General features: G+C 38.2%; 2 pseudogenes; one reads left to right on the forward strand and one right to left on the reverse strand.

Moving 5' to 3' along the window:
• The first annotated feature begins 1,980 nt into the window (after nt 1–1,980).
• LOC121752648 lies at nt 1,981–5,607 on the forward strand (annotated as a pseudogene).
• Nucleotides 5,608–5,667: 60 nt separating this feature from the next.
• LOC121752649 lies at nt 5,668–10,614 on the reverse strand (annotated as a pseudogene).
• Between the last annotated feature and the right edge of the window lie 328 nt (nt 10,615–10,942).

Below are 10,942 nucleotides of genomic sequence, written 5' to 3' on the forward strand. Positions count from 1 at the left end.
GCGCTGCATCCCCTATTTATAAGCTCCTCGCAACAATCTCCAGCTAGGATAACAACTTTGGCAGCGAATATTCGTCCTTGCTGGGATTGAGCGCCTCATCGATTGATACACGCCCTTCTTCTAGAATGCAGCGGTTCTTCAATAACGGAATGGGGATTCGGCTTCGTCCTTGCATCTTACGCATCAACACGTGCCCCCTTCTAGAATGTAGTGGTCCCCCCGTCTAACTGCTTGATCACTGCCTTGATCAACCCACCCGATTTTTGGCCTTTTCACTTTTTGCGACAGCCTGATCAGTTTGGCCTTATTGTCCTTGGTCAAGCGGTATTCCTGCACAATTAACACTCGCTTTGCGCGATAAACTGATCAAGTAGTCTACATTTTACCCCTAAACCGATGCATGAAATATGCCTTATCAAGCAGCCTCCAGCTTCAGCGCAAAAAGAGCCTGTTTTGCGTTCACAAGCCTGTTGCACGTCTTCACGAAGGTTGGCCACTTCGGGTAGATGCCGTCGGCAAGATAGTACCCCATTTATACCGTCGGTTGTTAGCGATGAAGTTGATGGCCGGCGCTTTACCATCCAAAACTTCGGCGAAGAGGTCGGATTGGTGGAGCACGTTTATGTTGTTGTTCGATCCGGAGACCCCGAAGTACGCATGCCAGATCCATAGCCGTTAGTCGGCAACGACCTCGAGTTTAACGGTGGGGTGGGTGCCTTTGTGGCCGCTAGTGTATGACCCCCTCCACGCCACAGGGCAATTCTTCCATTGCCAGTGCATGCAATCGACGCTGCCAAGCATCCCGGGGAATCCGTGCACTTCTTTGTGAATGTGGAGCAGAAACTGACAATCTGTCGTGCTTGGCCTCCGGAGAAATTCGTCGGTGAAGGCTGCCCGGACGCCTTTGCAGAATTGGATCAAACACATTCTCCCAGTGCTTTCTCCAATGTGGAGGTATTCGTCGAACACATTTGTCGCTTGTCCAGTCGCAAGTTGACGGATTGCTGCAGTACATTTTTTCAGCGTCGTGTGGCTAGGACGGCCGACGGCGTCGAACCTTTCTTGGAAGAACTCTTCCCGGGCTGCCAATGTATTTGCGATGTGGAGAAATAGCGGTTTCCGCATGCGGAAACGTCGTCAGAAGTAGGTATCTCCCCAAACCGGGTTATCGCTGAAGTACTCGCGGACTAACCTTGCGGCGGCTTCCTCCCGGTTACGATGGATGTATGTCCGGGAGCGTCTTTGGGGCGGCGCGGCTTCCTCCGCCTCCCGGCGTCGATCTTCTTCAAGTGATTCTTCCATTATTTGACGCATTTGCTCATATGGATCCATTAGATCGATTAACTTTGGGGGAAGAATAAAAGAGTTGATTTGAGATGAAAATTGGAGTTGAAAGAGAGATGATTTGAGAAGAATAGATGTGTGTTTGTGTGTGAAATGAGGATGAAATAGGAGTATTTATAGAGTAAAAAAATAAAAAATAAAATTAAAAAAATAGGAAAACGGTCGAAAAACGGTAATATTACCGTTTTTTGAATTTTATTTATTTTTATTAAATTCGATTTAAAAAAAATGATTTATTGCGTCAGCGTGACGAAACCCACTCGCGGGGCGGCGAGTGGGCCTCACCCATGGCGCCGGAGCGCGCCACGTCGCGCGCGCCGCGTGGCGAGACTCGCGGGCCGTCTCGAAGAGACGGGTGTCTCGGCAGGCTGGGGACGCGACGGGACGCTGCAACGCGTCCCGCGCGCGTCTCGTCACGAAGGAACGGGCTTCGAGCCACCCGCGTAACGCGTTGCGCGTGACCTAATGGTCTTGTGTCTTGCTTCATTTGTGGTTCTTAACTAGACAAATCACTTAAATTCTTCAAGATTTTCTAAGTTTATATGCCAGCTGTATCAAGACCCTACCCCACCCCCTAACCATATGAAGCTTATAAATAAGCACCATACCATTCCAACTCCCTCACCTCAAAACAAAATGGCATCGACCTCGATCTCTCACTCGGGGAGCAGCAGCAAATGGTCTGCCCAAGAAAACAAGGCCTTCGAGAGGGCTTTAGCCGTTTATGACCAAGATACCTCTGACCGTTGGGCCATTGGGGGCCGGACGCCGGAGGAGGTGAAGAGGCATTATGACATCCTTGTTGAGGATATCAAATACATTGAGAGTGGGAAAGTCTCATTCCCAAACTATCGGACCACGAGATGAACGAATTTAAGGTATCCATATCAGTCTCGTGTTTTGTGTTATCAGTATGTTTTGTGTGTCTCTGATCTGACTACAATGGTAGATATAGTAGAGTGAAATGTGGCATTTTCTCCACCATTGTTAATTAAAGAACTTGGTTGGCCATGAGTAATTGATTTTGTATCTAATTAATTAGACAAAAACTATGTTGTTATTAATAATTTGTGCTCGTGGACACTAAGGCTAGTAGGCCATTATGCACATACTTTTTTTTTTATTTATAATATTCTTAAATAAGATTCATTGAATTCCAAAAAGGGCCTTTTTGAAACCCCCTCCCAATAATACACTTATTTCCCATTCAATTATCCTAAAATCTTGGTACTGGATTCTTGTGGTGTTGAAGTACTTTAGAAATAATTTGTTCCGACATATCATAGTCACGTGCAATTTTGATTTCTATTTAGTGTTTTTGACACAATCGAAGCACGTTCTTTTTTTTTTTTGCCTTTGTATTAGTTCTCGATTCCATGCATGCAGAATATATATGTACTTATAATAATGGGTATTACTTGTGATGCAGGTGATATAAAGAGACTGAATAAGAGATAGAAGAAGGTAATGTTACTACTGTAATAGGGTCATGTTTTTGTTTTCGACTTTTGGTGTTATTAGAGGAATTTGGTGTTAGATAATTTTGAAGTTTGATGTTTGACCCGAGCTTGGATTTGGGGGATTCGGTGCAGAAGGGTACAAAAGGATATGGTCCGGTAAGTGGAGTGGCAGTCTTCTGCTAATTAATGTTGACGTTATACTACTCCTAGTATATTTTCGGTTATTGTAATGTGGGGATGCAACCCAGGAGTACTTCACATGTCATAGAGTATAGGTGTGAGATTATGTTAGCGAATCGTCTTTCTGGTTTAGTTCAATTTGGATTTTCCGTAACAGGTTTGTTCTTTACTAGCAATAAAATTGCGCCAAACTACTGAAAATTTGAAAACACAAATTTGGTCAGCATAGTGCTGTACGGTTCCCAGAATTGACAGAGGATTCATTTTGTTTTCACTCAGTCGTTCTTGTCAAACCAATTTAACCTTCAAAAGAAAGACAAGACACTTTTGCTCATTTCCCAGGTTTGGCTGGGGAAGTTAACAAACAGCCATCACGTGATGCTGGGAAATTCTTTGCTTTGGGCCTTTGTGCTTAGTATCTACATGTATTTGCTTTGTGGCAATATATTCTCAAACTTTAGGTGTTATTTTGTCTGAACATATTGCAGAGTGGCGACCTTGGCCTTTACTTACTTTGGCTTATCATGCATCTGATTGTTAGCATATGGTACTTTGCTGTGGATTTGGTGAACTCGCTTGAGAGCTACCTTATCTCCAGTGGTTTCATGAAGCAGTATAAAGATCTTGACATCAGTAAAGTTAGGTACCTGGCTGTTGTTCTGGACAGCGAAGAAGCTCTTGACACTATGAAAGTTCTTGAGCTACTGAGGTGGCTCACGGCTATGGGATTGAGAAATGTGTGCTCTATGATCCAGAAGGTACAGGGGCTAAGATACTGTAAAAATCCTGATCGTGAATTGGTGATCCATGTTAAATATTTGTGTTTACATCTTTCTGGGCATAATGGTGATTGACTGTTTCTTTGCGCTGTAGGAGTGCTGAAGAGATCCAAAGATGCCCTATCTCTATGGTTGAGAAGTGAAGTAATGCCAAATGTATTGATCTCGATCTACGTTTTCTAAATTCTAGGTCGCTAACTCATTCTGCAGTTGGCCATCAACTAAGATGCCCATATCAATAAATGGACCAATTGGTTCACTTGAACTCGATGTCCATTAAGATCTTATAATTTGTCGTCCTCTTACAATTTCATGTTATATATCTTGTTAGCAAGTGATATACTTAAGTTTCATGGGTGTTACACGGGGGTAATGGAAATGGCATTATGAATGGTGGCCTCTAATACGAAAATCAATGTTTTTTGTGCAGGGAGCTAACGGGGATGCACTTGTTAAGCAGAAATACCTGAGCTTGGAAGTTATTTCTTTTACTGATGGGAAACATGCAGTTGCAAAAGCAGCAAATTTTCTTCTAAAAAAAACATCATCTAAATGCTGATGCTGAGGTTCCTGAGTTGACAGAGTCTGATATGGCAGATGCTCTTGCAGAAATAGGTGTGTTTTCTCTTAATGTTGTTTGTTTATTATTTAATTACTTTTCTGTACAAATGTATATACATAGATATAATGCCCCTGGTTATGATGGGATAATTTTGGTGAGACAGGGTATGCGGCACCAGAACCTGACTTGATGTTGATTTATGGACCTGTGAGATGTCACCTGGGTTTCCCAGCATGGAGACTTCGTTATACTGAGATTGTGTGAGTGTTTGCATTCCACTTCTTGAAAATCCACCCAGTTAATTTTATCACTTTTTTGGAATCATTACAATGAGAAATCTTCTTCAGCAATGCATTTTCCTATATTAAAGAACTTATCATAACTTCAGTTGCATCAACAAAAGGAACAGATTTGCATATACCACCCTAATTTATATACCCTACCGTACCGTATTAGAAGTGTGATTCCAATCAATAGCATTATAGGAGTATCTCCTATTGCATAATTGCATTTCAAACAAAAAGGGAAAAGCAGTTTCAGTTTTTTTTTTATCTCTGTTTTTGAATTCAACAATAAACTTTTCATCCATTTCTTTTTATTGCAGGCACATGGACCCCTCAAGTCTATGAAATATGGCGCCTTAATAAAAGCCATTCGTAGGTACACTATGGTGCGTCAGAACTACGGTATGTATAACCATCAACTTCTGATGATATATATATGTTCTATCTGCAAGTATAAAACTTAATAGAAAAATCTTTGCAGTTCAACTCTTCAAAGCTCATTTGAAGAGGGATCATTGAAATTGAGGCCATAATTTGTTGGAAGTCAATTCCGCTATTTTTTTTTCATGTTATCCAATATACATACACTTAATAAGATCAAAATGACATTTTAAGAGTACTCCCAACTTAACTGGTGCTCTGGTGCAAGTAAAATTCTTGGAACTGGTGTATCTCAAGTAAAATGTCATTTGAAATAACATTTCAATATTTTGGAAATTACATAAATTTATGGTAGGAAAAAACTATACTCCTATAAGGTTCAGTTTCCCCCTCTCTGACTTTTTCATCCCTCTCGTCTCAGGTACATGAATTGGTGTATCTCAAGTGACATTTTCTCCAGAGCCATTTAGAAGAATAAGATACTTCTTGCACCATATACATAAGCAGCAATGCTCGGAATTGTATGCTATTTTGGCATTGTGTGATACCTATAAATGCTACTCAATCAACTGTATTACTGCTATAAATCAAATATCTTATCTTTCTCTCTCCTATAACACTATTTTCTGCTGCAACCATTATTGACCAAAAGCAAGGATGAACAATCCAATAACAAATGGACGATCAATAATTTCTTGCATTACATTATCGAATGAGAGAAATGTTGATTATGCTACACAATTCCACCTGTATTTGTTTTACAATGGTACAATTGATGTAAAACCTGAAACGATCTAATTGTGACTCGAACATGGCCTGAAGTTCAGTACTCTGTTTCCAAAACCCCATCAATAAGACCAAACTCCATGGCCTGCAAATAAGCAAGAGAGGTAAGTGCTCCAAAGTGAACAATAAACCGACAATTCAAAGCAAGTTTGCGAAATGGCTGGAGTATAAGGAATATGGAGTCACTTATTGCTTCAATAGATCGGTTTTTAATCAGCTACTTTTTTACTACTTGATATGCTACCTCTAATTTCTAATCCACAAAAACCCACCCACTCTCAACTTGTGGTTGGTACCTCTAAAACCTAACTCTTACTAACATTTTTTAAATTTCAAGAAAACAGAGTATTCATACAAAAGCCAGCAAAACATCACCTCAGACACAGATAAGAATCGGTCTCTTTCTGTGTACTGTTGTACTTTCTCAAGAGATTGTCCAGTGAAGGCAGCATACATTTTGTCAATTTTCTGCATTCGATAGTCATGAGGATAAAGTTAGACTGATATAATGCCTGCTAAATCAGAAGGTAGTGATTTGCGTACTGTTGAGTACATTCATCTAATATCCAGGTAAATTATTTCAACTCATAAGATATAGTGTTAAATTAAGACGCAATGGCCTCGAGACATACAATTATCCTAGCACTATTTTGATGCTAGCTAGAGAAAATACTATCCTGGTACTTCTAGGACATGAAAAGTCATAAATTTTGGTAAGGTTCTAAAGAAAGTTGATGTTATAGAAGCATGTCAGTGGAGAGGTATCATCAAACCTTTTTACAGTACATTTTAGCCACTTTAGGGAAAGATTCCAACATCTACCATACCAGATCTTACAGCAATATGATACATTAGAAACAAATGCAAAAGTAGATTTCACAACATCCAGTAAAATTATACTCCCTCCGTCCTATAGAAAAATAGTCCTTATCCATTTATAGAAACATTTTCTCATTCTCTTTCACTACTTTATCATTTAAGGGCCGCACCATTCACAACATTATTTCAACTACTTTTTCTCATTCTCTCTTATTTTAACAGTTACACATTAAAACCCGTTTCATCCTAAATGGCCTATTTCTATGAGACGGAGGGAGTAGTATATAATCTAGAAACATACTCAGTATTAAAAATGTTAGAAAGAGGCCAAAAGTGTACTTACATGGCGAAGATTTGAACTGCTTCATTTACTTGGCGCCTTACATCTTCCACATGGCCCTACAATCAGAACTAGCCAGGTCAGCTCAAATAACAAATTAATAAATAAAAATATCAAGAAGAAATTTATCTGGAATTGAACACAGCTCAATATAAAATCATAAAATTTCCATCATGCTAGTGTTACTAAGTTCAAAATTTTTTCTCATGATTGATGATTCACAGGGCATCCACTGGCTGCCTATTTTATGGCCAGGGGTGGTCTAAAAGAGGGCATGTTACTGGACAGAATGCTCTGATAAGTGTTTTTAATGCCAACTAGAGCACAAGATCAACCTAAAGTCAACATCAACTAAAATTTGATGATCACGAGTAGCCCAACTAGTGGATTAAATATAATACTTTGTAAGTCACTAACATAAATATGGGCATACGGCTTCATTTTATTGATTCTCTTTTCTATGCAAAAAAAAAATATGATGCCATAATTTTTGAGCTTATATATGCAAATATTTTGGGATGGGAAATATTATGTTATCTAGTCCCTCTTCATGTTTCACTCTCCAAATTCCAATTTCAAATCTCACAATTGATGATCTATTCCTAAAATTTCTCCAAAATAAATACACATGAAAGGATAAGCTCATACCCCGCACCCACTTTGGGGTGATGTATCATAATACGAGCATTTGGCATGGAATATCGCATTCCTTTTTCACCACCAGCAAGAAGAAGAGCACCTTGGCTTGCAGCTACTCCAAACATACTGTTCCAACCTTGGGCTTTATCTGAACAAATAGTAGATACAAAAAAGTTATCATTACAAAAGTTCAAAGCAACGGCAAAATATGCACGGTGAGATATGCATCAACTCCAACATTCATTGAACATGAGAGGAAATAGGAAAACCAGTTGCAAAATCTAATTAGCTATCTTACCCAGGACATGCAGTCATATATTGCCAAGACAGAGTAGGTACTCCCACCCGGGCAGTTCAGATACATCTAATAAAGGAAGAAAAGTTTAATATACATCACCAGCTCATTCAGATAAGCCTCAAGTAGTTATGCTTGAGATATATTCTGCGTGAGATTCTAAAGGTTATATATGTACCAAAATATCCGATTCTCATCAATTGTTGCCAAAGTCACTAGTTGAGATATCACTCTCTGAGCTACTTGGGAATTGATTGGCTGCCCAATGAAGATTATGCGGTTTCTGAATAAAACTGTAGATAGATCCAGAGGCCCTCCTGGAGTAATGACGGCTGGCCTAACTGGCGGATTTCCCTTTTTGGCTTCTATAAACAGAATTACTGACAGGGGAAATATTTAGGCGAAAATTTCCAAGTAAAAGACCAAGTGAAAGAAGAAATAGAAAGTGAATATAAGATCAGACAAATAGGACTGAATTAGAAATTGATGGATCATAAACAACGTGATTAAATTTTAATCTAGTAAGCTAATCACTAGGAAACAGATGGCCTAAAAGTTTTGAAGAAATTTACGTCCCAGCTAAAATTTCCCCCTGACAGCTATATAACCATCTCCACTACATCAAAGCAGAATTTTCTTCAGGCATCAGAGTGGTATATAACCCTGAGAAGAATTATGCAAAACACTGCTATACCAGAATGAAGCTAGTATGGACACAAGAACAAAGCATTGAAACATTGCAATAAATATCACATTTATGATCTGAGGCAGTATCTTCTGGCTTTCAGGTCTCCACAGTCCGCACAAATAAATTTACACAAACCTGGTTGTATAAACTAAGCTACTCCGTCACTTTGTGATTACAATTACACATGTACTTCAAGACCCAGGAAAGCCAAAGATTCAGTAAGCAATTGCATGTTTAGTCATTTTCAGATGCATCAATAATTTTGTTGTTCTACTATGTCTTTTCTACATGTTATGCAAGGTACAAGAGGTGGAGACTGCTCTCTTCAGTCATGCTTATTATTAATAAGATGTATTAAACACACAACTTTTGACCAAAAAATCAGATTAAGCACGGCGAGCAGATTTTCAGAATCATCAATACTCCTCAAACACACCTCAAAGTCCATCTAAAACATATATGTACAATATCTCAAGATAGAAAAACTAACCTCAGGTTAGAATAATCACCCTGTTCAAGCTTTAAGGCAATTTGTTTTGTCTACTCGAAAATCCTGGAAATATCAAATGTCATTCTTAGTCATCCCATTCTCCAATCCCCCACACTCACTCCCCTGAATCCCCAGTAAATGAGGAGTAAAAAGTAAAGAAAAAAATGAATTATCCCGCCAAACTACTATTGTATAGTAACCAAAAAAGATAAGCAATCACAATTGTAGTTTAAAATCATAAACTAAACTCAGATTTAAAATTTTATCATATGACACTATGGCTGCAAAGAACATACCGATGGATGAAGAATCGCGGTAGGAGCATGAAAGAGCTGATGCTACAGGTCTCAAAATGAAGTTTCTGCTCAAAAACAACAAGAAAAAAGGTACCAGTTACAAAAAAGGGGGAAAATTTAGTTCACTCGATGCAGTAGATTAAAAAAACACGGAGTAATTACAGAAGAACAGCAGTGTTTCGGAAAAAAATTACCTGCCGCTGGAACAAGTGAGAGGTTGGGAATCTTCCACGGGGAGAAGGCAATCGACATATTAAGCGGCGTCGCCATTGCTGATGTTACCATCCTTCCGATGATAAACGAAAATGGCGAAGAAACGGATACTGTTTTGTGTTGGGGGTTTGGGTATCGACCCTTCTCTTCTCCTCTTCAGCTTTAAAGTCGCGTTTTAAGAAGTCGACTCTCTGCAGGAAACCTATTTGTTTTTTCTTTATTTCGTTATACTAGTATTTTTTGTCATTTTAAAAATATGGAAATTTATTATTCCATAACTTGTGGGTTTTAAGATATTAAAATAGACGGTACATTTTTTTTGTGTGTGAATATTTTTTGTTGGGGCTTATTTATATTGTGAATTAAAAGATAGGCACAGCTCTGATTGTGAAATTTAGGGAAAGTGCATGACTTGTTTGGAATTCGATTATTTTTCTAACAACGGTTTACAACCACTTTTCAATATGAAATATCAGAAGCTAATTTGGATATATTAAAATTATGTAATTACTAACGTTCATCAAAGTGGACTCAATTCATTATATTAATATTGGGCCACTTTATTTTATTAGTCCAATAAATATCAAGCACATGCTCTACAGTTGGTGATTTATTCGTTACTTGTTTCAGTACAGTGGACTCAATCCATTATATTATTGGCCACTTTTGTGTTATTAGTCCAATAAATATCAACACATGCACTACATTTTGGTGATGATTTGACGACGCCAGTCACACAAAATAGTTTTACTTCAACTATTTGATTAAAATTAAAATTTACATCATTTTTTAATATATATGTCTCATAAAACTTTTACAGTAATACCAGTATTTGTTATTGTTCCATCGAAAAATCCAAAATAAGTTTGGATTTGATAAATAACATATGGTTGGAGAAGCTTTCTACACCAGAACTTATTTTTGACGTATGGTTGGAGATTGTCTAATTTGAGCGCTTGTATTTTATCTCAATCTAATTTATGACTACTAGTAGTATTTATAAAAAAAAGGGGATTGTTGGTTTGTTTCACGTGCCAAAACTAATAATCTACCTTCATACTTTTAGAGTGGACCTGTAATATACAGATGCGTTGGCATGCACCATATGATGGGATATATCACATTCATTTTTTTAATTATTGAAATTTATATGAGCCTATAAAGGAACCACACTATCATGTTTACAAGTCAACTAGAGCTATGTAGAAGTTCCACCCCTATTTTCATAATGATATGCTTAACATATTTTGACTACAAAAAAAGCACCTCACGTAGGAATAGATTGGTGGCATAATATATATGCTTGCTATTTTCCTTCATGAAATGCTAATAGTAATAGGTTGGTGCTCGGTAAACTCTGTATCTTAATCTTCTATGGTGGTTAAA

The sequence above is a fragment of the Salvia splendens genome, chromosome 10, assembly GCF_004379255.2.
Source record: "Salvia splendens isolate huo1 chromosome 10, SspV2, whole genome shotgun sequence".
Lineage (NCBI taxonomy): Eukaryota > Viridiplantae > Streptophyta > Magnoliopsida > Lamiales > Lamiaceae > Salvia > Salvia splendens.